The 12,830-nt window shown below is 42.6% G+C and overlaps 1 protein-coding gene across 12 annotated transcripts in view; it reads right to left on the bottom strand.

Moving 5' to 3' along the window:
• Wdr47 (WD repeat domain 47) overlaps window positions 1–10,384 on the bottom strand; it is a 59,065-nt gene extending 48,681 nt beyond the window's left edge. For 4 of the 12 annotated variants that reach the window (XM_036190185.1, XM_036190186.1, XM_036190191.1 and 1 more), the window contains exon 1: window positions 10,050–10,383. The gene's annotated coding sequence lies outside the window, so the exon portion shown is untranslated. Of the gene's footprint in view, window positions 1–9,620; window positions 9,993–10,049 lie in introns of those variants that run through there. The other 8 variants (XM_036190181.1, XM_036190184.1, XM_036190190.1 and 5 more) reach the window with 5 other exon arrangements.
• Between the last annotated feature and the right edge of the window lie 2,446 nt (window positions 10,385–12,830).

Here is a 12,830-nt window from a genome sequence, read left to right as displayed (position 1 = left end):
AGAGTTTCAGATGGTTGTGAGCCATCATATGGATGTAGGTCTTCTGGGAGAGCAGCTAGCTCTCTTAACTGCTGATCCATCTCTCCAGCCCCCAAACTCAAATATTTAATGATAGAAGAGTAAAGTAGTTGGGGCAGGAGAGATGACTCAACAGATTAAGATGCCTGATGCCGAGCCTGAACTCCTGAGTTTGATTCCTAGGACCCACGTGGTGAGAGGAGAGAATCAACTCTAGCAAGTTGTCCTATGACCTTCATGTGGTATTGGTGTGCACAGGCACACACATACATAAAATACAAATGTAATTTTTAAAACCCTTTATAGAGTAATATGTGTTTCCACAGTATTGCATGCCTGCCTCAGTGAACAGACAAACACAAACCTCTCTCACCAGGCCAACCCTCCAGTTCCTCACACTCTGATTCTCCCTTTGCTACGTCTTCCTGTTCGTCCACAAGAGAGAATAAAATAAAGTCAGTGAAAGCTCAGCTCACTAAATTCTGACCATATTTCAGAACAATCTCCCTGAGATTTCTCCCAAACACACTGACTAGCAAACTCAACATTCTCCAAATTGTCATATAATTCTTACTTTAAAAATAATAATAATGGGGACTGGAGAGATGACTCAGTGGTTAAGAGCACTGGCTGTTCTTCCAGAGGTCCTGAGTTTAATTCCCAGTTCCCACATGGTGGCTCACAACCATCTGTAATGAAATCTTGCGCCCTCTTCTGGCCTGCAGGGTTACATGCCGGCAAGATACTGTATGTATAATAAATAAATATTTTTTTTAAAAAAGTTTTAATTAATTTCACTCTCAGAAAAATATTATTCCATCCTTATACTGAGATTTTTGGGGGGCATTTCACAGATATTACCATGTACACATTTAACAAGAACTGAAACTATAATTTTCTAATGTAGTTCAGTATAAATACTGTACAGGTCTCATAGTCTACAACTAAGTAATTCTGGAAAAGAGTTCGTGGCAATTGTCCCACTTTAACTCTTAACCATGTTAAAGGCTTGTTCCACTGCCTAGCCTGGTCTCATTTGACCCTCCAGTCTCAGCTTGCCCTGTAGTTGAGACTATGGCCACACAGCGCTATGACGGGCACAATTACAAGTTTAATGCTAAAATTATTTTAACCAGTAAAGACTAAAGAAAGAAGATGCACATTTTCAGAAACATTTATTTTATACTGACTTTTGAATAGAACAAGTATTCTAATTAATATAGAATTGGTTCAGGTTTGGAAAAGAACTAATGAACAAAAGACAACTTGGAATCCTATACCATGAAATTCCTAGTAGAAAATTATGGTATTTTAATCACTCCACTCAGAAATTTTATTCTTAAAAGTTCAAAAAAAAAAGTTTCATTACTGTCGGATACAATATAAACACACACCCATACTTGGAAGATAGCTCTTTTGTAACCCACTACTGACACATTCATAGTAGCCTGGCTTACTAGCCTATCCCACCATGCCTATTTTTGTTTACTCTGCTCGTTTGTTTTTTTTCTAGAGGGTTGTTTTTTTTTTTTTTTTTGAGGGGGGCGGGGAGAGCATTAAGACAAGGGCTCACTATTCTGCCCAGTGTAGTCTCAATGCCTAGGTTCAAATGGTCACCTCAACTCAGCATCTTGAATAGCTCAGACTCTGCTTGTGTGCTGCTACACTTAACTCTAAGATTACCTTTTAAAACGATGTGCAAGCTAGGCATGGTGGCACAAACCTGTAATCTTTAATATTCAGGAAACTGTGTCAAGAGGATCTCAAGTTCAAGGCCAGCCTGGGCTACAGAGTAAAACCCTTGTCTTTAAAAGACAGGTAGGGAAGGATATGGCATTATAACTCAATGGTAGAGTGCTTGCTTCACATGCTGAAGGCCCTAGCTTCAATTCCCAGCATGGGGAAGAGGGGCACATGACCACATGTCATACACATGATGAGACAGGACACAACACCACATATGTTCAACTAATGCTAGTTAAGCAAACTTGAGATACAAAATAGCCGATGGGTAGTGGTGGCTAACACCTTTAATCCCAGTACTCAGGAGGTAGATAGAGGCAGGCAAATCTTAGTGAGTTCGAGGCCAGCCTAGTCTACATAGTGAGTTCCAGCACAGCCAGAACCACATAGAGAGACCCTGTTTCAAAAACAAAAAACAAAAAAATCAAACAAACAATCAAACAAAACCACTGTCTGCTTTTCCTGGAGACATGGGGTTCAATTCCCAGCACCCACATGGCAGCTCATAACCCTCTCTAACTCCAATCCTAGGGGATCTGAGGCCATCTTCTAGCCTCTTCAGGTACTACATATAGGCAAAACACCCATAAACACAAAATATAAATAAAAAAGTTTGAATACAAAACTAGTTTTAGAAATCTAAGGTTAAAGGTCAACATTAACAGATTAAAATGGTAACAAATATACTTTCATAGAGAAGGGAAATTTTTATGAAAAAATATCACTAGCTGCAAGTGGTGACATACTATAGCACCCAGGAGGTCTGTCGGGACTACTAAGGATTTGAGGTCAGCCTGAGCTATCTGGTATGTCCAAGACAAACTTAGACTACACAGCAAGACAATGTCTCAACAGACAAATCAGTGTTAGTTTTCTAACCAAATATAAATAGAGATGACTTAAATGTTCCATTGCATTGACGTTGCTTACTTAAAATACAGAATCGGAAAGAAGGGAAACACAGGAGGCTGAGAACGATTCAGAAGTTAAGGCTGAGGAAATTAGGACAATCAGGAAAAAGTGCTTACAGTTTTGTTTCTATGATATACCTTTAATTTTTGTGATTCGTTTCAACTCATATTTTGGTAACAGCATATATTATGGTGGGCACTATGAAGTCTGGGATAATCAGAAATTTTGAATTTATAATGTCAGTTTAAAATAAAATAGATTTTCTTTAAATAATTTTTAAAGATTTATTTAATTTATTATGTATACAGTGTTATGCCTGCATGCATGCCTGTGTGCCAGAAGATGGCACCAGACAGAGGCACCAGACCTCACTATAGAGGGCTGTGAGCCACCATGTGGTTTCCAGGAATTGAACTCAGGACCTCTGGAAGAGCAGCCAGTGCTCTTAATCTCTGAGCCATCTCTCCAGCCCTCTTTAAATAACTTAACCAAACAAAACTTTCCTTCTAACTACAGAGTTCCATCATTCTGCTAATCGCCTATGTTTGTAACCACGTGTCCTTTCTTAATGTTGACAACCATCTTCTATCATCAATTACTTTAACTTAACTTCCAGAACTGTGGATGCCTTTTGTCCCACAGAAACAGACTGTGGGGCTGAGGATGTTAATATAAAGTGCTTAGCCACCATGCAAGAAATCATGGACCACATAAACCAGGCATGCAGGCGATGCAGACCTGCAATTCCAACCCTCAGGAGGAAGAGGAAGGAAGATCGGAAGTTCACGTCATCCTTGGCTACAGAGCAAGTCAGGCCAGCCTGAGCTGCTCAAAAAATAAAAAGGGAAGCAGAGAATTGGCTCAGTACATAAAGGCACTTGCCACCAAACCTGAAAACCTAAGTTTGATCCCTGGGATCCACGTGTTAGGAGGAGAGGGCCTCCTCGCACAGGTTACTCTCTGACCTCCACATGTGCACAGTGGCATGCAACACAAATACACACACACATACCAGAGAATAACCTTCAAAAGACAAAACAAAAAGTAACATATTATGCCTGGGCATGGTGGCACACTCCTAAATCACAACAGTGGAATACAGCAGGGGTTGAGGGGCAGGAGAGGGACTGACAAGAATATAATGAGTTAGAGCCAATTTGGGACATACCGAGACAAATGATGTTTAAAGCCCGGTGCCATTTCAAATATCTATAGAAATAAAGTTAGCTTAAATCATATGCTGTACATATACCTAAAATGTCTCTAAAAAAAGACATAAGTAATTGATAATAACGTTTGTGTCCCAAAGACCTAGGGTCAGAGGAATGGTTAGGTGACTTTGTATTATGTACCCTGTTAAATCTTTTGAATTTTGTACTATGTACAAATATGACACATTCAAAAATGTAAATGTAAAGCTAGAAAGATGGCTCATCAGTTAAGAGAGCCTTGTTGCTTTTCCAGAGAACCCAAGTTCGGTTCCTAGCACCCACACCAAGTGGCTCACAACCACTTGTGACTCCAGCTCTAAAGCAGCCAACTTCTCTGGTTCCTGCAGGCAACTGCATACATGTGGCACACACATGAAATCTGTAAAAAATAAAATTTTCTGCCAGGCGGTGGTAGTGCATGCCTTTAATCTCAGCACTCGGGAGGCAGAGGCAGGCGGACCTCTGTGAGTTCAAGGCCAGCCTGGACTACAGAGGGAGTTCCAGGAAAGGCACAAAGCTACACAGAGAAACCCTGTCTCGAAAAACCAAAAAATAAATAAATAAATACCACAGCCTTTAGGGGTTGGGGATTTAGCTCAGTGGTAGAGCACTTGCCTAGCAAGCGCAAGGCCCTGGGTTCAGTCCTCAGCTCCGGTTTAAAAAAAAAACAAACAAACAAACAAAAAACTAACATCCACATGGGAAAAAAACACGAAGTGCTTGTCTGTCTGTGTCTGGACTGCCTCACTCAGGACAACTGTAGTGCACTTATAGTTCCACATACTAGAGAATCTGAGGCAGGGGTACATGCTTGAACCTCAGAAATTCCAGGCAGTCTAATAAGCACAGAAAGACTCAGTTTCAAAGGATTTTATTATTATTATTATTATTATTATTATTATTATTATTATTATCATTATTATTTAGCTCAGGCTGGTCTCAGACTTGAGATCCTCTTCCCTCAGCCTCCTGAGTGCTGCAGATAAAAATATGAACCATGCCAGTGGGTTTCTGATATGAAGACAACTTTTCATTTTAAAATTAAAAATATGGTGCTGAAGAGATAGTTCAGCAGTTTAGAGCACATACACCTCTTTCAGAAGACCCAAGATCAGTTCCTGCCCCCATATCCAATGACTCACAATATCCTTTAACTCCAGTTCCCAGGGATCCAACACCCTCCTTATGACCACAAAAGGCACTTATTTATATATGGCATGTGCACACATATATGCTCACAAATGAATAAAAGTAAAAATAAATCCTTAAAATTTTAAATAAAGCTAAAAATTATAGAAATGAAAAAATTTTAAATTAGCTCACAAAGGTTCTGTTCTATTATTGAGCTACAAACTAGAGCAGAATCCCCAAAATAAAATTTATAGAAACACTGGGTACTATTCTTAGATCTTATGTATACTGTTAATGGAGCCTTACAAAACCATCCTTCACATCCTCTACCATCTGGATGATGCTCCTCTGAATACATAGGAATATCTGTTAAAGCACCTAGATTAGAACACAGTATTTCAGGTAGGGTCTGGTCAGTAACTATGTACAGTAAAACTAACACTTCTCATAATTGAGGGCATTTTTACAAAGAATGAACAAAAACACTGCCTAATGTCACCATTTATTTGTGATCTACTTTTTGCATTACCTAAAATTTCATCACCAAACCTATCTCCCCCAACCTACCCCCCACCCCACTCCCCACCGCCTTTGAGGCATTATTATAGTCTAGGTTGTCCTGGAACTTGCTATATAAACTATGCTACCTCCAAACTCACAGCAATCCACAGCCTCCAACTCCCAAGTGCTAGGATTACAGGCATTAGGCAACATATCTAACTGCTTTTTTGAGACAAGATCTCATGTAACTCAAGCTGGCCTCAAACTTGCTGTGCAGCAGAAGCTGGCTTTGAACTAATGATCCTCCCCCTCCATCAGCCAAGGGCTAAGATTGCAGGTGTATGCCAGCATAACTACCCCCATTTTTTTTTTCTTTTCCCAGAGCTAAGGATAGAATCCAGGGCCTTGAGTTTGCTAGGCAAGTGTTCTACCACTGATCTAAATTCCCAACACCATCCCCCCAATTTTTCTTAAAATTGATAAACAAAACTTACCTAAATCTATTCCTAAGTTTTCAAAATAATCTTTGAAAAAATGTTAAAATCAGAAGCTAGAGAGATAGCTCATCAGTTAAGAGCATGTACTGCTCTTACAGAGGGATTGAGTTCAGTTCTCAGGACCAACTTCAGAGAGCTCACAATCACTTACAACTTCAGCTACAGGAAAACTTCTGGCCTCCCTGAGAACCAGCACTAATAAGCACACCCCCCCCTACACAAATGCACATCCCCCCCCTCTCTCTCACACACACACACTCAATTTTTTTTTGGGGGGGGGGGTTGAGACAGGATTTCTCTGTGTCCTAGAACTTGCTGGCCTTGAACTAACAGAGATCTACCTACCTCTGCCTCCCTAATGCTAGGATTAAAGGGATTCGTTACCACACCAGGCTAATTAAATGAATCTTTAAAACAAAAACATGTAACTAGTTGCCTCAGTAAGTAAAGACACTTGCTACCAAGTACAATGACCTGAGTTTGATCCCAGGACCCACATTATGGAAAGAGGAAGCCAACTCCTTCAATTTGTCCTCTGCGCATGCACACAAAATAGGTAAACAAATAAATGTTACTGAAAGTTTTAAACACATATTTAAGTATTTTTATGTGCTAATACCAATCTGCATACCTCAGATATAATAATTAAGGTACTATAGTGAACATGAACACACACAAACGGTTTTAAAACAGTGTAATATTTTATAAGGAACATGAAGGAAGAACTAAAGAAAATTATATATAAAATATCAAGGAGGTTCAGGAGGCAATGAAGTTTTCTGTTAAGAATAGGTATAAAAAATGACTCTTTTTAAATTTTGTATTTTATTACGTAATGCATCTGAGTGTTTTGCCTGCATGTATGTCTGTGAGCCACTGGGGCACTAATGCCTACAGAGGTCAGAAGAGGGTATTAGATACCCTGGACTGGAGATACAGAGGGCTGTAAGCCATGATATGTGTGTTGGGACTTGAACCCAGGTCCTCTGGCAGAGCAGCCAGTGCTCTAAACCACAGAGCCATCTCTCCAGCCCCAAACTATTAGTCTTTGAATCTACACAGAGTAAGTGAAAGGTACTAACATTTATTTACATCAAGTCCTGTGCTAGAGACTTCCATTCATTATTGATCTATATTAATTCTCATGCCCCCGTGATCTTCATTTTACAAGGGATTGCACTTATGCTCAAAAGTATGAACTTTGCCTCTAGAGAATATAAGTACATGGCCCAGAATGAAAGGAGTCAGTCTAGCTACATTAGTAGTTCCCAACCTTCCTAATGCTGCGACCCTTTAATACAGCTCCTCACATTCTGGTGACCCCAACCATAAAAATTATTTTCATTGCTATGCATACTGTAATTTTGCTACTGTTGTGAATTTTAATGTAAATATCTGATATGTAAGATATCTGATATGTGACTCCTGTGAAAAATGGTCATTTGATATCCCCTCAAGGGGGTCATGACCTACAGGTTGAGAACCACTTGTCTATCTGCACCATTCCCATTACAGTACTCTAACTTTTTACAGGACTTAAAACAAGAAAGGATAATTAGAATTTAAGTAATGGTGAACCTATTATCAGTCAAACTTTCAAAAATTAGAATTACAGAAACGAAATTTGACTTTTTTCCTGTGCTATGTAAGGACTTGCCCTTCATTCACTAAGCTTCTCAAACTTTTGTATAATATTGCCTCCTCTTTCTGTCATCTTTGTTTTGTACAAATGTATCCAAGTGAAATTAAGGACTACTTCCTGTGTCATTTACGTGCCTACAGATCTGTTTCTTGGCTACTTACGCTTATTCATCCTTTATTTCTGTTGTTCTGGGGATCAAGCCCAGGGTCTTGTGGAAGCTAGACAGTACTCTACCACCGAACTACACCTCAGCCTGAAATGGTGTCGATACCTCAATTTGAAAAACGTAAGTCAGAGGGGATAAAGCTATGTCTTCATTAGTCAAGAACCAGTGATCCACGGTGAGGATTATCCAGTGCCAAATATAATTCAAATCAGTTATTAGTAGTAGCCTTATTTGCAAGAAAGCATCACTAACCCTTACATACAAGAAGAAAACTCCTTTTCACCCACATCAGCACAAAAGAAGAAAATAAAAAAACTCTACCAAGAATGGCGATGCACCTCAAGTGTTCCCTGAAATCCTTTAGGGCCCCTGTAATAAATAAGGTCCTGGATGTAGAAATGTTAAAAAGATTGCACAGAAAATGGTAATGATCCTTGTCAGTGTTCCCCTCTAATAAAATATACTCAATAGATGCCTTAATATTTCCTCAGAGTGCTTGCAAATGAATTGTTTTCAACATCACAGACCCTCTCAGACTAAAACAACACCAGACATTATCCCTATGTTACAGAATAAGAAAGAAAACAAGGTCAATGATAGGATAAATTACAAGACTGTAATTACAGTAGCAAAGGGAAGCTTAAATCCAGGCAATATGATTTCTAGGGAACTGAACTACCAAGAAAAATTGGGCATTTTTCTTATTTTGAAACGTTTTTCAAACTGTACCATACACTAAACAAGTCATATGGTACCCATTCAGTAACAAATTAATTCACAAAACAAAAGAGACTGTGCACAATTATATAACTGGAAACATTGGTTAATGTATCTTATGGTACATTCCTATTACCGATTTTCATAAAAGGGACAAAAACCGGAGGTGGCAGGGTGGGAAATAACAGGTTAAATGTCACACACTCACACATACAATCAATAATGGCACCCCAATTCAAGTTTATGTTTTATTTGCTTTACCTACGGGTTACTTAGTTGTCTTTCCCATGTGTGTGTTCTTTTGTTATTGGAAGCAATGCACCTTCCCCCAAATCTTAATGTACAATGATTCATTACATCTTCCTCATAAATGAGACCTCCAGAATGTGCCATATAAAGGAAAATCAGCTCTAGGCGTTTCTCCTTTCTAGTAAAATGTTAACATAACATATGCCAACACTTGAGACCAAAAAAAAAAAAAAAAAAAAAAAAATTTGAATTTGTATTTTCTGTAAAAAAGATTCATAGCCCTTTTAAACCTGTATGTTAATTTCTGTGCCATTAACTTTTTTATAGCATTCTATGAACTCTACAACAAAGGGGGGAAACTAAGTGTCAGGATTTCAACCGATGAATCTGGGTGGAACAAAGACTTCTCCTTTCATTATGCAGTGAGAACCAAGTTGCCAAAAAAAAAAAAGGAAACCAGAAGCTCCGCTCAGACATCATTCGTAGTTATGCCTGGATGTACAGGCGGAAAAATCATCAGGTCAAACACTACTCCTGCCCACCTTGGTCCCTAGCCCTTTGCCACAGGCGTCGTCCCAGAGCTGGAGCCCCAATGTTTTTCTCCCCAATACTGCTAAGAGGCTTATTAACCCTCTGAGTTCCACAACCTCCTCCCGTGTCTTCTACGCAGGCGCCCCCCTACCCCCACGGCACAACCCGCGTTCGAAATTCAGTCCATGCCCCTGTCGCCACCCTCCCAGACCCCCGAAAGGCCTGCTCCTAGTGACCACTGATGTCAGAGAGGGCAAACCCGACCCCCGCCCCGGTCTTCCCCCAGCCCCGCCGCTCCCTACCCATTCGCCGAGCCGGGAAAGGGACAAGAGCGCAGCTCTCCTTAGGCTCGCTCCAACCCAGCAGAGGGGCGAGGCGGATGCAGCGCGGCCAGCCCGCCCCGCGCCCCGCAGCAGCGGCGCGGTGGGTACCCCACGCCAGGGCGAGGCGCACCGAAATCGGGCAGGCGAGGTGTGGTCCAGGAGCGGCGGCCTGGAGAGACGGCCTGGCGGGTCCCAAGGTCCTGTCCCCTGGACACCCGGGCCTCACCCGCGCCCCATCTTCTCGCAGTCACCACCCAAGCCTACCCAGGACACTCCCTCCCGGCCGCAAACGCCACCCAGGGGACCGTGGGGGTCTGCGTCTCATCAGGATCGTGACAGGTGGCGACGGGTGACCATGGCAACCCACGGTGCCCGGCGGCCCGCCTCCGCCCCTTGGAATCCACTCACCTGAGGGCTCCGGGCGGAGCCGGCAGAAGCGGCGGCGGAGGGGAAAACGCGGCAAGAGAGGCCGGCGGCCGGAGCCCAAGGCAGCCAATTCCCGGCTAAGGCGCGAGCGCGAGGGCGGCGGTCTGGGCTTCGCAGCCCGCACGTCAATCCATCAGCTCGTCAGCCGGTCCTCCTCGCGTCCGCCCTTATCCCGCCTCCGACCGCTCAGCTCCGCACACTGCGGTTGTCAAGCGCCGCTGGAGCAGAGCTCCAGCCGCCAGCTGCAGCCAATCACTGCTCGTCCCTCGGGCCGTCTCAGGACCCCTCCTCGCGGGGCGGCTAGGCAGGTGCCTGCGCAGAAGAGAGGCGGCGGGGGCCCCCGGAGCTTAGGGCGGGGCCCGCGGGCGGGGCCTATCACGGGGGCAGGAGCTAAGACTTGGCAGCCTGGAGGCTCCTGGCTCTCCTCGTCTGTACCCTTAAGGATTTGGAGATGCCTGGAAGGAGGATGCAGGCCCAGAACCACTGGGTGACGTCGTGTCCCAAAATAGCGTGGACAGGTGTGGTGGTTTGAATAAGAATTGACCCCCGTAGACTCATACATTGGAATGATTGGTCGTCCCCCAGTTGGTGGACTGTTTGGGAAGGATTAGGGCAGTGGTTTCTCAACCTGAGGGTGGAAGGACCCTTTCACAGGGGTCGTGTATCAGATATCCTGCATATCAGACATTTACATTATGATTCGATTCATAGCAGTAGCGGTGAAAGTAATTTTATGGTTGGGGGGGGTGTCACCATAACATGAGGAAGATATTAAAGGATCACAGCATTAGGAAGGTTGAGAACCACTGGATTAGGAGGTGTGGACTACTAGATGAGATATATGGACTGGTTGGAGGAGGTGTGTCACTTCGGGGGTGGGCTTTCAGGGTTCAAAAGCCCGGACCATTCCTAGTTAGTTCTCTGTCTGGTGCTTGGGGATCAGATGTAAAGCGCTTAGCTGCTCACTGTTCCAGGATCCTGCCTCCGTGTCTGCTAACATACTCTCTGCCATGATATCATGGACTAACCCTCTGGAACCCTGAGCCCAAAATTAAATGCTTTCTTTTAGAAGTTGCCCTGGTCATGATGTTTTGTCACAGCCATAGAGAAGTAACTAACAAAACAGGTCTGACGCTTCAAGATGTAGAAGATCTCTGTGCACTTCTATTATATATATATAATGACTTCCACTATTATTCTACTTCCAGTAATTTATTTATAAAGGTTAAATTGAATAATCTTGCTTCCTTCCTCTTTTCCATACACCACCTCTTTCCATGAAAACTTAACCGCTTGTCTGCCCCTTCCAGTTTCTCAATGTGTAAAGCTAATCCTTCCTTAAAGCACTTAACAAAGTCAGTTTTTTGCCTGCCCTTGTATTTACAGTAGGAGCCTCACTCCTACAATATTTGTGCAGTAGTATTCTCCTAAATATGTGATGCTCTAGTCAATTAAATTAAACCTTGGGGAACTGTAACAATATAGAACTATAGAAGACGACCTTGATATAAAGAATTTTGTCCAGCCAGGTGTCCAACACTTGGAAGGCAGAGGTAAGCCAATCTATGAGATTTGGCCAACCTGGCTTACAGCTAGATAGGACTACAAAGTGAGACCCTGTCTAAAAGTAAAAAAAATAAAATAAAATAAAATAAAATAAAAATTCAGTTTAAAAAAAAAAAAAGCCAGGTGAATCACAGCACTTGAGAGGCAGAACCTGTGGACTAAGAGTTCAAAGTCATCCTCAGTTATACAGAGTTCAAGGTCATCCTGGGCTACAAAAACAAAAAGAACTAAAACTATGGCTCAGCAGGTCAAGCCATCGAGTTGATGATCTGGGTTCAGTCTGTAAGAACCACATGATAGGAGAGAATAAATTCCTGCAAGTTGTTCTCTATCACCATATGAATACTGTGGCTTTTTTTTTAAGGCCAGGTATGTTGGTGCATGACTTTAATTCAGCAGGAGAAAGGGTACTGCGGGTTGGAGGCCAGCCTGAGCTCAGCTACACAGTAAAGCCCTACCTGGTCTCAAAATAAGATGGCACCAGAGAGATGGGTCCGTGGACAGTGCTCGCCATGCACTTCTGAAGAACGGGTTTGGATCGTCAGCACCTATGGGAGACTGGTGGGCACCTGTAATCCCAGAGCTTCGGAGGCAGAGATGGGACCATGGGAATGACGGATACAAACTGACTAATTGTCAAGCTCTGGGTTCAAGGAGAGACCTTGCCTTGATAAATAGGATGAAGAGTGATCAGAGAAGATACCCAATGTCAACTTCTGGCTTCCCTTGCACACACACACACACACATACAAAAAGGAGGAGAAATTGGAAAGATAAGTCATGGTTTATAGGAACAGTTGTAGGGAAAACATTTTTAATTTCAGGGGGGAATTTTTAAAAAAAATATGAACTTCAAAACATCAATTTCCCAGTTCACTTAAACTCTGGAAGAAAACCACTTAACAAGTATCTTAGTCACTATTCTATTGATGTGAAGAGACACCATGACCAAGGCAACTGTTCCAAGAAAAAGCATTTAACTGGGGCTGGCTTACAGTTCCAGAGGTTTAGTCCATTATCGTCATGGCAGGGAGCTCTGCAGCATGCAGGCCGACACTGGAGCAGTAGAGGGAACTACATCCTGACTCATAGTCAAAGAGAGAGAGACTCTGATGCGCCCTAGCAGTGGCTCACACCTTTAATCCCAGGACTTGGGAGGAGGATCCCTGTGAGTTCGAGGCCAGCCTGGTCTACAGA

This window comes from Onychomys torridus, chromosome 6, assembly GCF_903995425.1.
Source record: "Onychomys torridus chromosome 6, mOncTor1.1, whole genome shotgun sequence".
NCBI lineage: Eukaryota > Metazoa > Chordata > Mammalia > Rodentia > Cricetidae > Onychomys > Onychomys torridus.
Note: the sequence above shows the minus strand (reverse complement) of the source record. Positions and strands in the feature narration are given on the sequence as shown.